This window comes from Rana temporaria, chromosome 11 (genome assembly GCF_905171775.1).
Source record: "Rana temporaria chromosome 11, aRanTem1.1, whole genome shotgun sequence".
In the NCBI taxonomy this organism is placed as follows: Eukaryota; Metazoa; Chordata; class Amphibia; order Anura; family Ranidae; genus Rana; species Rana temporaria.
The window spans coordinates 138,253,512-138,271,737 of NC_053499.1; the positions used below are offsets into that span (position 1 = coordinate 138,253,512).

Below are 18,226 nucleotides of genomic sequence, written 5' to 3' on the forward strand. Positions count from 1 at the left end.
TGCCAAGGGAAATTGGTTCACCTTATTAAAAGCCCCATTTTGGCCCCCCTTCGTCACTTTCAGTGTTCCTGCCCTACAGTAGGAGTTACTCTGGGCATTAGCTACTGTGATTCAAAAAGTGAAAAAAAAAAAAAAAATTACAAGCTTTTGGCTGAAACCGTAGCAGGTTCACCACCAGGAAAAAAAGGAATGATCTATAAGAGGGTTTCTCAATCAGGTTTTCATAGAACCTTAGGGTTCCTCTAGAGCTTGCTAGGGGTTCCTTGAACAATGACCAATTTCTGCTTCTCACATAAGTTCTCACTGACACCATTGATCTTTTTAGCTATCGGTAAGGGGGTAATTCTTCTCAATGACCACAAGTAAAAGGAACATTTTCCCATTGACCATCACACAAATTTATCATGAGTAGTAGATATCGTAATTTTTACAAGGGGTTCCTTCTGTTTCAAATGTTTTATTGAATTTTGAAAAAAGGTTACAAAGTACAATTAAGTATTGCACGTTGCGCAACAACGTTGTTGAACATAGATTATGATAGTAGCTATATGTAACCACTAACATTTTGCATAATTCAAACAAAAGGTGGAGAACGTAAACTAATGATATACAAATAACGCTCGAGCCCCTCCCCTAGTGTGGCACCCCAAGTGGGATCTGTTTTGTGCCACAGGAGTGGAGAGGCTTCACTGATACGGGGTTCCTTGATACGGAAAAGTTATTTCAAGGGTTCCACTGTGTTCCTACAAGTAGACTGAAAGTTTTAGATATCTCAGCTCACCTAAAAAAAAGGTGAGCTCACAGAGGTCATATTCTCTCATTGGTACATGTCCCCATTGAAAGTGACTGTTTTCTCATGCTTTTTGTTGGACTATAAACAGTTTATTAGCCCTACATAAGGCCAGAATTTAATAGCAAGATTCACCCCCTATAGACGTTAATGGGGTTTATTTCAAAGTTCTTGATTTTCAAGTAAATATTTTGGAAATTTTTCGCAAACCAAACCCACTTCCTACCCCCCAGGTGTTCTGTTATTCAGTTAAAGGCCATCACAAAGGTAAACGTGGCACGCCTTACATCTGGAGAGAAAAAGAGATTTAATCTCCAAATATAGAAAGATTTCTTCACAGTAAAGCCCTGTACACACCATCAGTGCATCCGATTAGAATGCTCAGAAGGATCGTTGTCTAATGTGCCTACACACCATCAGTTAAAAAAATGACCAAGTCCAACGTGGTGACGTAAAACACAACGACAAGCAGAGAAAAATGAAGTTCAAAGCTTCCAAGCTTGATTCTGAGCATGCGTGGGTTTTTAACCGATGCTTTTGCGTACTAACCATCGGTTTTGACCTACCGGTTAGGCGTCCATCGGTTCAATTTTAAAGCAAGTTCTAAAATTTTTGACCGAAGGATAACTGACCGATGGGGCCCACACACTATCGTTTGGACCAATGAAAAGGTCCTTCAGTCCGTTTTCATCGGTTTGGACCGACCGTGTGTACGCGGCCTAAGAGCTGTAAAAAAGTGGAATAGACTCCCTCCAGAGGTGGTTCTGGCCAGCTCAGTAGATTGCTTTTAAAAAAAGGCCTGGATTCTTTCCTAAATGTACAGAATATAACTGAGTACTAATATTTATAGGTAAAGCTGATCCAGGGAATATCCGATTGCCTCTCGGGGGATCAGGAAGGAATTTTTTGACCCGCTGGAGCAAAATGGATCATGCTTTGCTGTAGGTTTTTGCCTTCCTCTGAATCAACTGTGGGTATAGGACTGTGTATATGGGATTTTATATATATATATATATATATATATATATATATATATATTTTTTTTTTTTTTTTTTTTTTTTTCATTTATAGGTTGAACTAGATGGACATGTGTCTTTTTATTATATAGTATATCCTAAAAAAAAAATCACATTGTGTTTCTAATCATCTTTTGGTATTATGGGCGAAATCAGATATGAATTCCAACTGCATAACTATCTTCCCTTTAGTGAGTAGACACCTCTTCATGGGACTTCCAGGTTCTGTCATCTCAGCCATGATGTCTCAGTCTATCTGCTATATTCTCCACAATGTAAAGTATTTAAAAAATCCATAATGGAAAGGGAAACTCTGTCATAATATACATAGCAGATGTTATGAGCTATCCATAGCATGATGTTACTTGAGCTATATTAATTGACCAATGCAGCCATCTACCCAAAAATGTCAACTACAAAATTAAATCACCAGTTGTCAGTATAATATAATTGTACAATATATAAATAATTGAAGAAATACAGCAAAGCTGTTAAAAAGGCCATGATAAAAGAAGAAACTTATGGACTTCAGTTGGCTGCCAAGGCAGATGTGACAGTTAGTTGATAGAAAAAAACTGACCATGCCCCGGTACGTGCTCCTCTCAGATTATTGGAATGGAAAGAGTTTTTGCTATGGTCAACATATATGCCCTATTCCAAGGTTTTGTTCCCACAAAAGGATGATCAAATGACGTCTACGCTCTTCACTGCAAGTGTGTACCTTGTTTTTTTGCTTAGCTCGTATTGTTCCATGATTACAAAGCTGCTTTGTCATTTGAGAAGACACAAAGCTCCCAATTTCTGTTTAGGGAAATCAGGTGGTTATGTGCTTGTGCAAGCATGCTCCAAGCTTACGCATGCATATTTCTGACAAATATAACCTTGCATAGAACATTGGGGAGAAGACAAAGAAGCCAACTACACGTAACAGGCAGGGTTTTATTAAAAGTCATGAAGAACATTGTTGCCTTGCAACGGCACTGACAATATTTGCAAGTTAATGTTCCTTTGGAAACTACTGGTAAGATGTAATTTAAATACGACTTAGAAGGCAACAAGTGCAGCCTGAGAAAATTTTAAAAAAATTGAATTTAATCCACAGATACTTATGTAGACGTGTAAAGATCAGTCAAACACCAATGACTCACTGAGTGTGACACTTGTGTATACTTCTATCTAAGCCTCACAGAGCCGCAAAATTCTCAATGACCCACCTGCCCTAATTACCAAGGTGATAATATATTGTGTATTAATTAACTCATTGCTGATTGTTGCAAGCAGTGGTGCAAATGTTTGGTATTGCTTGCAAATATTTTATTCTTTAGATTATTGAACACAATCCTAGAATATGACATATAATCTGATCTTGTTGGTCCTAATTCATGAAGGTGCAATGACATTTAAGGTGTTCTAAATAGCACCTAATGTTGTGGTAAACCTCTGATATGGTAAGGGAACAAAGCATATCACCCTAAGGTGTGTACTTGCCTCAATCCAAAGCACCTAGTTTGATTTCTAGCTTTTCTTTCCTCCCTCTGCTATCTGCAGTCACTTCTGATAATCTATCCTGACACCAAGCAATTCTGGGAGACAGTCCTGCCATGCCCTCCAGCACAAAGCAGGTCAGTAACAGCCTCAGCTGTGTATGTTTCCCTATGAGCCTGTATCCACTCCCTCCAGTCAGGTCTCAGATGACATTCTGCTCCCTGTGCTGTGCAGTGTGCGTAATCAAATCCCTGACCCTTGCCTCCTTAAAGGGGTTGTAAAGGTAAAAAAAAAAATCCTTAAATAGCTTCCTTTACCTTAGTGCAGTCCTCCTTCACTTACCTCACCCTTCGATTTTGCTTTTAAATGTCCTCATTTCTTCTGAGAAATCCTCACTTCCTGTTCTTCTGTCTGTAACTCCACACAGTAATGGGAGGCTTTCTCCCTGGTGTGGAGAAAGCCTCTTGAAGGGGCGAGCAGGAGTGTCAGGATGCCCACTAACACACAGCTTCTTTCTCTATCTGCAAAGTAGAGAGTGTCCTGACACTCCTGCTTGCCCCCTCAAGTGGCTTTCTCCACACCAGGGAGAAAGCCTTGCATTACTGTGTGAAGTTACAGACAGAAGAACAGGAAGTGAGGATTTCTCAGAAGAAATAAAGACATTTAAAAGCAAAATGGAAGGATGAGGTAAGTGAAGGAGGACTACACTAGGGTAAAGGAAGCTATTTAGGGAACAAAAATGTACCTTTACAACCCCTTTAAGCTCAGAAATGCAGTTTCAACTGTGCACTTTGAATTCCTGTAGAGAAGACAGTGTTGCAGATAAACAGGTAAAACTGATGTTATAGATACCACAGCCTTACAGTGCTGCTGGCTGTGCCATAGCACCAAGACACAGTTAATTGCTTATTCAAAAAAAATCACATAGCGCATATGGTATATAGTATTTCAGGAAACTACCACATTAGATGGAGATACCCACAAGTGGAGTTACCCTTTAGGAATGTTATATATAAATTCAAAATATATTTAGGAGTGTATAGAATTTTTAAAGCTGAGGTTTCAATTTAAAAGACCAGCGTGCTTCTTCACCAAAGCAACTTTGCCAGAAATAAGGAGTTAAGTTTATTAACAGAGGATATGGCACAGTTATTGAGAATTCCATATGAAAGACTTCAACATTTTCATACAATAGTCCTCCGCTATAATGCTATTTTCCCTATACTCCAGTTTAATAACACAGCCATACAGTATAACAGGATTTAGAGCAATTTCCTCCCTTCTCACTTCATTTAATCCTTTTACAAATCTAGTCTGCATCAGTTAGAAAAGACCATTTCCTTCACTCCCTTTTATTCTCCACAAACTGAGAGATATCACATTCAACTGTAAAACAATCAATTCCACAAATGATTTTAATCATTATGTATATCAACAAATATGACTCACAATGGTCCCTAAGCCCTAATGAAACCGGATAATCGTTACACGATACACGCAAAGCTTGCGCATAGCCTTCGTTTAATTATTACACTTTACAAGGTGGTAGAATTTATCATTCCCTTTCTTGTGGCACAAATATATGTATGTAATTAATATGCGGAACACTTTAACAAGGAACCTAATTGCAGCGTTCCGTGTTTAAATAACTCGGTGCTAATATGGTTCATTTTCAAGCCCATTTCAACCGCATGTAACATACATATGGTCCTTTAAGTAAGAAGGCTGCAAGCACTGTGTAAAGTATTGTCACTCATTGAAATCAATAGGAAACCATCTTTTTTTTGGCGTAGACTACTGAGAATGAAAAAAAAGTTTTCTAAGTATAAATGTTTTTTTTTTTTTTTTTTTACAATATGTTAGAATATGTTGCTAAATTTGTCTACAACCTTTCTAGTCAGTATTACCCTAATGACCAAAGTCTAATTAAGCTATTTGAATATTCATTCAATTTTGAAGATGGCGTATCTGAGGGCTGTTGCCTGGGGTAATTGATTTGGCTGTCTTTGGCAGTAATATAACCCGTGTAATCACTGAGATAATCACAAAATATAGATAGATGGATAGATAGATAGATAGATAGATAGATAGATAGATAGATAGATAGATAGATAGATAGATAGATAGATAGATAGATAAATTTTTTTTGCAAATAAAATCTAGTCTTGAGATTGTATAATGCAATATAATACAAATAATACATTTAACTCACAAATATCCACTAAAAAAAGATATGAGAAATATAGAAAAGTTAGAAAGAAAAAGAAAGAAAGAAAGAAAGAAAGAAAGAAAGAAAGAAAGAAAGAAAGAAAGAAAGAAAGAAAGAAAGAAAGAGGAAAAAAAAGAGACAGAAAGAAAGAGAAGGTACGAAAGATACATAGATAGATAGATAGATAGATAGATAGATAGATAGATAGATAAAATCTAGTCTTGAGATTGCATAATGCAATATAATACAAATAATAAATTTAACTCATAAATATCCACTAAAAAAAGATATGAGAAATATAGAAAAGTTAGAAAAGAAAGAAAGAGAACAAAAGAAAGAAAGAAAGAAAGACAGAAAGAGGAAGAAAAAAAGAGAAAGAAAGAAAAAGAAGGTACAAAAGATAGATAGATAGATAGATAGATAGATAGATAGATAGATAGATAGATAGATAGATAGATAGATAGATAGATAATTAGATAGATAGATATATACTTTAAGACAAGGGTCTCAAACTGGTGGCCCTCCAGCTGTTGTAAAACTACAAGTCCCATCATGCCTCTGCCTGTGGGAGTCATGCTGGTAACTGTCATTCTTGCAATACCTCATTGGACTTGTAGTTTTGCAACAGCTGGAGGGCCGCCAGTTTGAGACGCCTGCTTTAAGACATGGGATATATACGATACATAGGAACTGATAATTAGGACAGCATAGACTATAGGACATGGGATTTACAGTATAGGATACATAGAAAGGAATCAACAATAAAGGTAACTAATGCCCTGTACGCACGAGCGGAATTTCCATTGTATAAAGGTTGGATGGTTTTTCCGACTGAATTCCACTCAAGCTTGGCTTGCATACCCACGGTAACACAAAATTTCTCTGAACTTTCTAGCTTTAAGAATGCAGTGACGTACAACACTACGACAAGGCGAAAAAAAGAAGTTCAATGCTTCCGGGCATGCATATTTTTTTTCCCCCGTCAGAATTCCATACAGACGAATGGATTTTCCGATAGGAATTTTTTCCATCGGAAAAATTGAGAACCTGCTCTCAAACTTTTTCTGGCGGAGATTCCACCAGCAAAAGTCTGATGGAGCATACACACGGTCAAAATTTCCGATTATAAGCTCACATCAGACTTTTGCTGGCGGAAATTTCACTTGTGTGTACTGGGCATCTGGCTCCATAGAACCTGGGATAATAAGCTACATAGAAAGGCATTGATAATATAGTATAATCTATAGGACATGGGATAATTTGGGATAATTTGATACATGGAATTGGATACATGGTCATTGAGAATAATAATAACTATGTTTATAGTGCATGGGATACTAAGAAACATGGAAGACACTGATAATATAATGTAGACTATAGTACATGGAATAATATGATACATCTAAAGGCACTGATAATAAACATAACATAGTCTATAAGACATGGATTAAAACAACACATAGAAAGTCACTAATAATAAGGATAAAATACACTAGGACATGGGATAATACAATACATGAAGAGACACTAATAATAAAGGTAACATAGTCTATAGGACATGGGATAATACAACACATAGAAAGGCACTAATACTAAAGATAACATACACTAAAGGATATGTGATAATACAATACATGAAAAAGCACTAATAATTAAGGTAACATAGTCTAGGACATGGGATAATACAACACATAGAAAGGCACTAATACTAAAGATAACATACACTAAAGGATATGTGATAATACAATACATGAAAAAGCACTAATAATTAAGGTAACATAGTCTAGGACATGGGATAATACAACACATAGAAAGGCACTAATACTAAAGATAACATACACTAAAGGATATGTGATAATACAATACATGAAAAAACACTAATAATAAAGGTAACCTAGTCTAGGACATGGGATAATACAACACATAGAAAGGCACTAATACAAAAGATAACATACACTAAAGGACATGTGATAATACAATACATGAAAAGGTGCTGATAATAAAGGTAACATACACTAAAGGACATGGGATAATACAATACATAGAAATACACTGATAATAAAGGTAACAAACACTATAGGACATGTGTGATAATACAACACACAGAAAGTCACTGATAATAAGGGTAACATCAGCTCTAGGACTAGGGATAATAACTTAGGCTATAGGACATGTGATATATAAGATACAAAGACAGACATCAATGCTGATAGTAGTATGGGCTACAGGGCATGAGCTATATAAGATGCATAGACTAACACTGATCAATAAAATACCATAGGCTATAGGACATGAATTACATAAGATAAATGCACAGAAAGACACTGATAATAATAATAATAATAATAATAATAATAATAATAATAACATATACTAAATGCGTCCTTGGATATATAAATTACATAGGATGACACTAATAATTAGGATTGCATAGGGTTAACAATGAGGGGTACATGAAATATACAGACAAACACTGATGGTTATGATGACATAGGCTTTAGAACATGAGATATATAATTTATAGTCTGACATTGATAATTTGGACAGTATAGGTTATAGGAATTGGCATACTGTATGTACAATATAAGATACAAAGACAATCACCAGTGCTTCTTACAATATAGGCTCCAGAACATGAGATATATAATGATACATATTGATCATTGGGAGATTAGAGTCTATAGTGCATTGGATATATACAGTCTTTAAGATATCAAAGCAGACAGATAGAGAAAATTAATGCAAAGTCAACTTTGTTATCATAAAGAGGTGAAACCAAATTTAAAATCTGTGCACTAAAAATAAATACCCTATACCTATACAGAAAGGACTGGATAAAAGACATTAATAAGTAGACAGATGTAGGGGAGAAAACGAATAAGGAGCTAAGACAAGGAGAGTCAAAAACATAGACAGAGAGAAGCAAAACACAAATAAAAAAGGAATGGTGAAAAACAGGAAAAGAGAGATGAAGAAGGAGAGGAAGACAGTGAAATAACAGAGAAATATGGACCAAGATACAGAAGATCAGATAAAAAGCAGAAAAGAAGATAGAGATAAGGAAAGGTAGCGAAAGGCAAACATATGCTTAGAAGATAGAAGGAGATAGAAAAAAAAAAAAAAAAGGAGACGAAGACACAAGAGATGGAGAGATACGCTAGAAGTCCTGTAGATATGAGACAAGAGAGAAGAAAACACACAAGACAGGTGGGACGTAGACGGATCCTGGAGCTCTATTCTTGTAGATTCCTTCTAGCTTTGGAACTACTTCCAGCCTTATGTTTCTGATTTGTATTGGCTGACAGCTCTGCTCGGAAAGCCACCGTTACACATGTTCCATGCTAACCTTTTCCTTTTAAGAGGACTCACTTCTCCCACACAAGATGTTTTCTCAATGAATTAATATGTAGGCAGCAACGTTTCCGTAATAAGCAACTGTAAGAGGACAATCATGTTTATGTATGTTTTGTGCTGGGAGGGCACTACACAATATAGTGTGCCCTTCAGATTCAATAAAACCTGACATCTGACAAATGGAATTGATATATATATATATTATATATACAGTATATGTGCCTGTATTGTGCTACAAGAAATGTAGAAATGTAATGAGCAGAAAAAAAACCCATCTAATATGCAATTATCCACTGAATGAGATTTCCAAGGAAACTGGACATCCCAATGTCTGCTCAAGATGTTACGTTGTAGTAACACAGAGGGGTCAGGGCATTGTACTAAAAGATATCACTACATGCATCGGAAAACTCATTTTCTACATGATCTGTAAATGCAATGGTTTTCTAAGGTGGTCTTTCTCAACCTTTTTACCCCAGAGGAACCCATGAAATAATTTTCAGGTCCCAAGGAAACCCTTTTTAAAACCAATTCCTTGAGGGTGTATGGAAAAATGCCCTTCACATTGGCAGTCAGTAAGAAGATTGCAACCTGTACAGTAGTGGTCAGAATGCCACCATTACAGGCAGCTAAATTGGCCCAAAAACTATGCAGGCACTACCAAATGGCAATCACCATTAAATTAACTACTTCAGGACCACCTACCACACATACTGCAGCGCAGTTCCAGGTAGGGAGCATGCATAAGTGCGCTGCCCCGGCTGTGCTGTCATTCGCTACAGCCCAAGCCAATCAGCTGGTTCCACCCAATGATTTATGACCAGAGTCGGCTGATCATGAGAACATGACAGTAGAGATCTCTGTGTTGGTAAACAACACAGGACTCTTTACAGACAGCAGCAATGTGCTGTTTTTTTCCTCTCTTGGTTTAGTAAAAACAGCACTCAGTAAACATTGTTAAGCACACTGTTAACCCCTTGATTGTACCTAAATATTAACTCTTTCCCAGCCAGTGTCATTAGTACAGTGACAGTTATATTGTTAGCACTGATTACTATATTAGGGTCACTGGTGATGACAGTGTCAGTTAGTCAGTCGTCGTCCCAGAGCATCAGTTAGTGTCAGACTGCCCGCTGCACTATCCCAGTCTCACTATAAGTTGCTTAACACTGCCATTACTAGTATAAAATAATAAATAAATAAATACAAATTCCAGTATATATAGATATAATATATCTATATCTATATCTATATATATATATATATATATATATATATATATATATATATATATATATATATATATATATATATATATATATATATATATATATATATATATATATATATATATATATAGATATATAGATATATATATATATATATAGATAGATATATAGATAGATCTCTATATATATATATATATATATATATATATATATATATATATATATATATATATATATATATATATATATATAGATATATATATATATATATATATAGATATAGATATATATCTATAGATAGATAGATAGATATACTATAGTTTGTAGACACTGCAACTTACAAACCAATAATGAAACAATAAATACACATTTTTGGAGATTTTTTTTTTTACCAAAAACATGTAGCAGAATATATTTTGGCCTAAATGTATGAATTAATTCGATTTTTTTTTAATTGGCTTTAGAACAAATTAAATATATATTTTTTCCCACATTTTCAGTCTTTTTTTGGTTTATAGCGCACAAATAAATAAATAATCACAGAGGTGATCAAGCACTACCAAAAGAAAACTCTATTTGTGTAAAAAAAATGATTTCAATTATGATTTAAATTTAATTTAGGTACAGGGTTGCAATAACCTGTTAAATAAACACAGTGCTAACTAGTAAAAAAAGGCTTATTCATGAAGGGGGTAAAATCTTCTGGAGCTTAAGGGGTTAAGACAATCAACCACAGTTCAAGGAACCTCTGGAGGAATCCTAGTGTTCCTCAGAACCCTGGTTAAAAAAGGGCTGCTCTAAAGCATGAATAAAAATGTGTCTGCTTCAGTAGGGACTGGACTCATTTTGATCCATGTACGGTCAAGCTGGTTGTACAGAAGTCAAGCTACAGATTGACTTCTGTACAACCAGCCTATTGGAAAACCTTCACACAATCCCCAGGGAAACAGAGATTTCTTCGCTGTCAGAACACAATAGCTCATTGGGAGAGATTCCCCCATCCACACACTAGAAGGATCATTTCTTTTCTCTAGTTGAATGAAAAAAATTATTAAGATATGGGCTGCCTTAGGGAACAGTTAGATCCTTGTGACCTTTCATCCATCCAGCACTTCAACAATAAAGGGTTCTTACTGTTGTTTGATAAAACATTTCAAGAGGTGAGGAACCTCCTATTTGGCTTGATGAACAAATCACAACCACCACTGGATTTTATCATTTGGAGGTCGGTCTAATCAAAATGAATATTTCTATTTTCCTAGATGCTGGAGAATGAAACCACTGGACACATTTTTATACCTTCAGCACTATATTTAGTCAGGCTTGAGCTTCGGTCCGAAAACTGCCGCGGACATTATGAGGTGGTCAACTCTCCCTGTTGGATTTCTTACATATTGTAAGTAATGGAGAGTGCAAAACTTTTATCAGAAAAGGAGAAAAAACTATTTTAGTCAACTTGTTAGTCAAGTCCATCTCAATCTGCAAGTGCATCAAACACTACCCTCTCCCCATGCTTCTGTCCAAAGATGTCTCCTTCGTCCTCCATCCAGAGTAGAGACACCCTAGGACAGGAAGTGTGTTACTTGGCGGATCACCAGGTATGGATAAAGGAAAAATAAAATTAATGCTCTGTTCACACTGGATGCTAATGCAGCTCCCAGCAGGGATCCGGTGCGTCCTGGTTCACCGTTTCAGGTCTGATTTCAGTGCGATTTTTAGGCTGAATTTGGACCTGAAACAGACCAAAAGACACACAGGGCTCCTGTGCAAATTCGCAGATATCGGAGATATGTGAACTGGTTCCATAGAGAGCCGGTCACATTCTCCTGCTATTCACGAACTCACATCAAATTCACAATACTGTGAATCCGGCCCCAAGCGTTTGTTACCCTACATATTCCTTAAATGTGCCTGCTGTACCATGTATTCATATGAGAAAGCATCCTATTCTCTTTGCATTGCTTCCTTTGTGTGAAATCCCTGGTGTTCCTGCCAGTTCCCTTGCTTTGCTATTAAAAAATGTACCACATTTAGTGGGAGAGCACACTGTGAACAGTTTTCTAGCTATGCTGGGAACTTAGTGTACGCTCTTCCAATGATCAGCCTATCCTAACACACACCCCCCTGCATAGCCAATCATAGCCAATCACTGGGATGTCTGCTGCTGCTGCTTTCCCTCCCCCAGCTCTTAGGCAGCTAAGAATAGAGGGAATGTGATCACTTTAAAAAAAACAAGGAGAAAGGGTATTTATAATTTATTTCATACATGTTTTGCCTTTCAATTCCATTTCAACCTGAATAGGTTTTTTTACAAGGTGTTTGTTTACAATCACTTTAATGCAGCATATGGTGTCAGGTTGGCTCTCCTGCGCAAATCGCCAGAGCAGGTTGGGTGTACTCGATGTCCACTGGCCACCCACAATCGCATAATATAGAGGCAGAATATGGATCTGCTTTTGTAAACAAGGCAGACCCCCATTCAGACAGGGGATCTACTCTTCCCAGTGATCTCTGTCCTGACTTTGATTCACAGCGGTGGGAACCAATGGCGCTCAATGCTGTCTCAACCAATGAGGAAGGATAGTCCCGGACAGCCAATTCTCTCATGCAACATCCCTGGATCGAGATGGGGCTCAGGTACGTATTAGGGGGGTGAGGGGGGCTGCTGCTTTCAGCAAAAAAGACAAGTTATTACATCAAGCCACTAAGAGCTCCCTCTAGTGACTAGCCTATCAACCTCTATACTTAATACCACAACCAAATTATTAAAAGCAAGCTTGTCAAATATTTAAATTATACAAAAAATTACTTTTAGATATTGCGTCCCAAAACTAAAATATAGATTAGCTGTAAATATTTTCCCTTTATTCAACCAGGGGGCAATATGCAATAACAGCCACATTCTTTTGCTGATCTGACTTTTAAAAAATGATGATAATGCATATCTGTTTTTGCTCCTTGGCACAGTAATATAACAGAGAATTTATACAACAATTTAAATCAACAAATCAAAAATCTGCTTTTACCACCAGATAATTAGCTTTTTATAATAGGCTGTTATGCCTTATTGAACATATTTACATTGCTTATTAAATTAAATCGTAGAAGTTTGTGGATATGAAAAAAAAGAGCAGACAAAGTAACAATTATGCTCTTAGAAAATCATATTTCAGTAAAACTCACATTGTTAAGCTAACCTGCATAGGAAGAAAGCATTAAAAAAAACCTCTGTCATATGTAAGGAAATATCACATAAATGTGGGGGAAATTAAACAATGGAGACATATTGTATATAATAAAAATAATAATTAACATTCCATTGCTTATTAATCAGCAGTGCAAACTCTGATCTGGCTATTCAATTCAAAGAAAATTTGCAACACTATGCAAGGGCACTGATACAAAAGCCTTTACAGGTCCAAGTGATATTTTAAGTAAAAATTAATAAACAATCTAGTTTAGAGTGAATGATCATTATAACATAAAATACAAAATGCACTCACTTACTTACATTTTCAGTTGTGAGTGCATTTCTGTCTGTAAAAAATGAAAAGTGGAACTCCGGTAAAAACGTAGATTTGGATAGAAGGTGGTGGGGCTTGGTACCTCGTCTGTTTTATAGTGCTGCTTTTTAACTCATAGATCACCCTTCATCCAACTTATAGTTTTATTATGACAACCCGAAGTTCTTCTCCAAGTTTAAAACAGAACACCAGCCAAAAATAATAAGATAAAAATAGCCTATCAAAAGATACAATACAAAAAAAATAGTTTTTGCTGTAAGATTTACCTTCAATTTAGAGATTTCCAGGACGGTACTATTTTCTGCCACTAGAGGTCCTCAGTTTGATGGTCAGCATCATTCAATCCCCTTCCTCTGAACCCAACTCCCCCCTAACCTGCCCCTAGTCTGTGACTGGACAAGAAGCTCAGTGGTGAGCCCATCTCTGTGCCACTTTGCTTTCTCCTCCTATCAGCATGTTTCTGATCAGCTAATGATCTGTTTGCCCCCAATGCCTAGACCAGGGATAGGCAACCTAGGCCCTCCAGCTGTGGTGAAACTACAAATCCTACCATGCCTCTGCCTCTAGGAGTCATGCCTGTTATTGTCTGGGTCTTGCAATGTCTCATAGGACTTGTAGTTTCAAAACAGCTGGAGGGCTGAGGTCGTCTACCCCTAGGCTAGACCTTCTGTACAGGGGTGGACACCAGGTCAGATTCAAGTACCTACACTATATTTAATAATGCATTTATGATTACATAGCTGCATTATTTGTGTCTTTTATATATGTCTAAAGTTCAGCTTTGAGTTTCTGGTTCCTTTTTCTGCTGTAGGAATAAGGTTTTGTTTTGCCAATACCATGGGTTTGAGGCAAATCCTGCAGACTCTATATTTCTGAGATTTTTTTTAAATTGTAATGCAATGCATGGCCTTTGAACTATGACCAACAGGCTTACAAGTGCCAACACTGGGGCTTTTGTTTTTAGCAAGCCCCCCTCATTATAAAATGGGGTACAGAGTAGCCATAGTGTCAATGAATTGGAAGCTGTTGACGGAAAAAAGTATTTTTTTTTATCTTTAAAAAAGAGGGCATTTTGTGATTTTCATTTGTTTGAAGCTATATTGTTTTTTTATTTTATGTTGTAGGATGGATGGGGCTTTTATTTTAGGGGAAACATTTATTTTATATTTTTGTTTTCATCTTAATTGTGTTTTTTTTTCATTTTATGTTGATAGGGCTTTTTTTAAAGTTTGGGGAGTTTAGAGTGGAACAGTTCTAGTGGCTGCCTTTTGTTCACAGCATCACTTAAATAAAAGAGCAAAAATAGTGTGCACCTAAACCAACACACCTTATATCACTTAAATTCACCACACATCTTTATCCTCATAGATACATTAAATGTTAGACATACACCACTCTGGCCTATTATCCCTAATTAAAAATGCCCTGCTGATGGCCAATTTTACACTGTTGTAACCTCTGTAGTATCTTAAAATTGTAAAACCTTAGATAAAGTATACCCAGTGAAGTGACCAGACTCAAATGATACACAGAGATGAAAAAAAATCCTCCTACATAAGTTGGAACTGTTTATCTGTGGCCACCTCTTCTCCAGATCTGTTCAAAGTACACAAATCAAAGGACCTTTCTCAGCAATAGAAGGCAGGGGGCAGAAATCTGATTTGACACACATTGAAAAGCTAGAGCACAGAGCTTGGTGAAACCTGAAAGCTGGAGGGAATAGACACAACCCCTTCTACATAGTCTCATGGGAAAATATACAGAGCTGACGCTCTCAGTCAGCTGCTGTGTGCTGGAAGGGTCCCGGGCTATGACCCGGAATTCTGTGGAGTTAGCATGGACTATTATTAGTGACTAATGCAGAGGGAAGAGGCAGCAGAAACAATATTACACAGTGCTTTGGATTATGGCTGTTACACGCCATACAAAGATATACTTTGTACATTTTTCATGCCAGAGGTTTACAACCACCATTCATAATGAGAACTGGATAGACATTGACTGGTGGGCAGGACAACTTTGCATCAGCAAGGACAGTGACAGCCACAGCCACAGCCACAGTAAGCTACTGGCCAATTACTATCTACCCCTCAAAGGAGGTCTGTTAACATTTAATGAAAAAGCATTAGTAGCTTCCAAAACTACCTGAAAAAAAAGGCATTTGATTCAGATTGGGATACTGTTGCTGTATGTAAGCAAAACTAATAAAAAAAAAATCTGTTCCACAATCAAATATGTGCTGCTATTATATGCTGTCACTGAGACTATCTATGATAATTGTATAGTCCTTTACCACCAGGTAAAGCATTAAGGAATTCTCCAAGCATGTTATTTCAAGGATTTGTGTATTTCCAATGCTGCCCTCAAAGCTGCATGAAAAGACCCTCTCGTCTCTATATGGAATTTTTCAAATAAATGTTTTAGAATTGGTCCACGTCAGTGTTCAGCTTCCCCTGCCTTTTTCTTTTGCAGCAGTTTACCTATTAGCCATAAAGGGGCCAGAATTTAACACCAAGGTTCCTATCCCCCTCCCTTCCCATAGACTTTAATTAAATTTGCGTCCTAATGCCGTGTACACACGATTGGTCCATCCGATGAGAACGGTCTGATTGACCGTTTTCATCGGTTAACCGATGAAGCTGACTGATGGTCAGTCGTGCCTACACACCATCTGTTAAAAAAACTATTGTGTCAGAACGCGGTGACGTAAAACACGAAGTGCTGAAAAAAAATAAGTTCAATGCCTCCAAGCATGCGTCGACTTGATTCTGAGCATGCGTGGATTTTTAACCGATGGTCGTGCCTACTAACGATCGTTTTTTTTCCATCGGTTAAATTTAAAACAAGATTGCTTTTTTTAACCTATGAATAAATAACCGATGGGGCCCACACACGATCAGTTTGGTCCGATGAAAACGGTCCATCAGACCGTTCTCATCAGTTTGACCGATCGTGTGTACGCGGCATAAGTTCGAATTTGCCGAAGTCTTATTTGCTGAACCCTAATGAACCGAACCCAAGCAGATTCACCCGTCCCTATCACTATTACCCATGTAATTCTACAATTCCACTAAAAAGATAGTGACACCATAACTCTGGTGTCATTGGCCCCCTAGAGGATACCCCATAGAAATACATATTTGGAAATTGCTTGGCTTTGTATAATTTTTTTTTTTTACATGTTCAAAATAAAATTGTTACTACTACTACTACTACCACTACTACTAAACTTTAGCCTTCTATACAACAACATTAATGCCTTCACTCTTTCTATTATAGATCGAACCTACAACTATATTGAATTGATGTATAGATTGTTTTTATTACACTAGAATACCATTTCAGCATCTTTTATGTTATTCTTCAAATACTGTATAAAGTGTCTCAGTTTCGATGAATCAATTGGTCAATCAATGTTGTAATAGAACTTGACAATTTATTGAAGATTCCCAGTCAGTGATACTTGTGCCTCTAGTGCTCCTGACAGATTCAATGGGTAATTTCACAGCCCAACGCAGCAGTTTGAAGTTTAAAGTACATTTCTGACTGGTATTATTTTGTATTTAAAGGAACTCAGGAAAAAAAAAACATGGGAGCTGCCATTGATGTTGTTTTTTTATGAAGGTACTTTGGAGGTACATCCATGCTTCAGTATATTCATTATTACTTAAATGGAGCAAGCATATCCTTATTGGGTGTGTTGACCTCAATGTAAAAAGTCTATTCCCAGGACCCTGGCTCCCTAAAAGTTAACAGTCCTGGAGTATGTTCCTTAAGCAGCGGACACCATCCTGATAGGCTTGCTTATTTTCAAGACAATGTAAGGAAAAAAGATAATGTTTAAAATGTAGAGTCCACCACATGGGAACTGAACGGTGAGCTAAAAGATGATTGCTGATCCTTTACTATAATGTTGTTTTTGCATTTAAACAGTCATTAAATCCATTGAGGAGTTACTGGTAATAATTGAACATATTTTAGGGGACGTTCAGAAACAATTAAAGGATGTCTTGTAAAAATTTCTAGTAATAACGGGAAACAATATGAACATTTTTAGAAACTAAGCATTAGGGTATTTTTATTTATTTTAGTTTTTTGGTGGAGGATGCAGGCTTTAGGGTATTTATTAGTAGTTTTGTATACTCCAAATTGTCAACTCAACCCATCTCTATATGATGCAATGTGGTATAAAGATGACTTTAGTCCCTCCTTTTTTGTGTGAGATATAAAATGAGTTTCCAGTTCTGTAAATCCATCTCTCTACGTTCAGTTCTCTATTGTCTGCCAGAACTTTTACCTTGCCAACACCAATGCATATCTTGGCTTATTAACAAAGCAGAGCAAAGAGCAACGATAATGTGAAAAGTGCAGTAACCCATAGCAAACTATCAAAATCCATATTTTACTGATATGGATCCAGTAGCTGAAATGTGTTACGGGGCTCTGCACAATGTCCTTTCTCATTGAACGGCCTTATGAAATAAGCCAGCTGCAGTAGTAGACTCACGAGCTGGGCATTCTAAGACTCAATGAACGAAGTTAAGAGAAAATAGGCAGCAAAATCTTTGATCAGGGTAGTCAGTAAAAGCACTTGTGAACAGGATCTTCTTTGGGATTAA

General features: G+C 36.7%; 1 protein-coding gene across 2 annotated transcripts in view; it reads right to left on the reverse strand.

The window, feature by feature from the left end:
* Positions 1-18,226, reverse strand: part of CDH8 (cadherin 8) — a 507,519-nt gene that overhangs the window by 483,372 nt on the left and 5,921 nt on the right. The gene's annotated exons all lie outside the window — the stretch shown is intronic.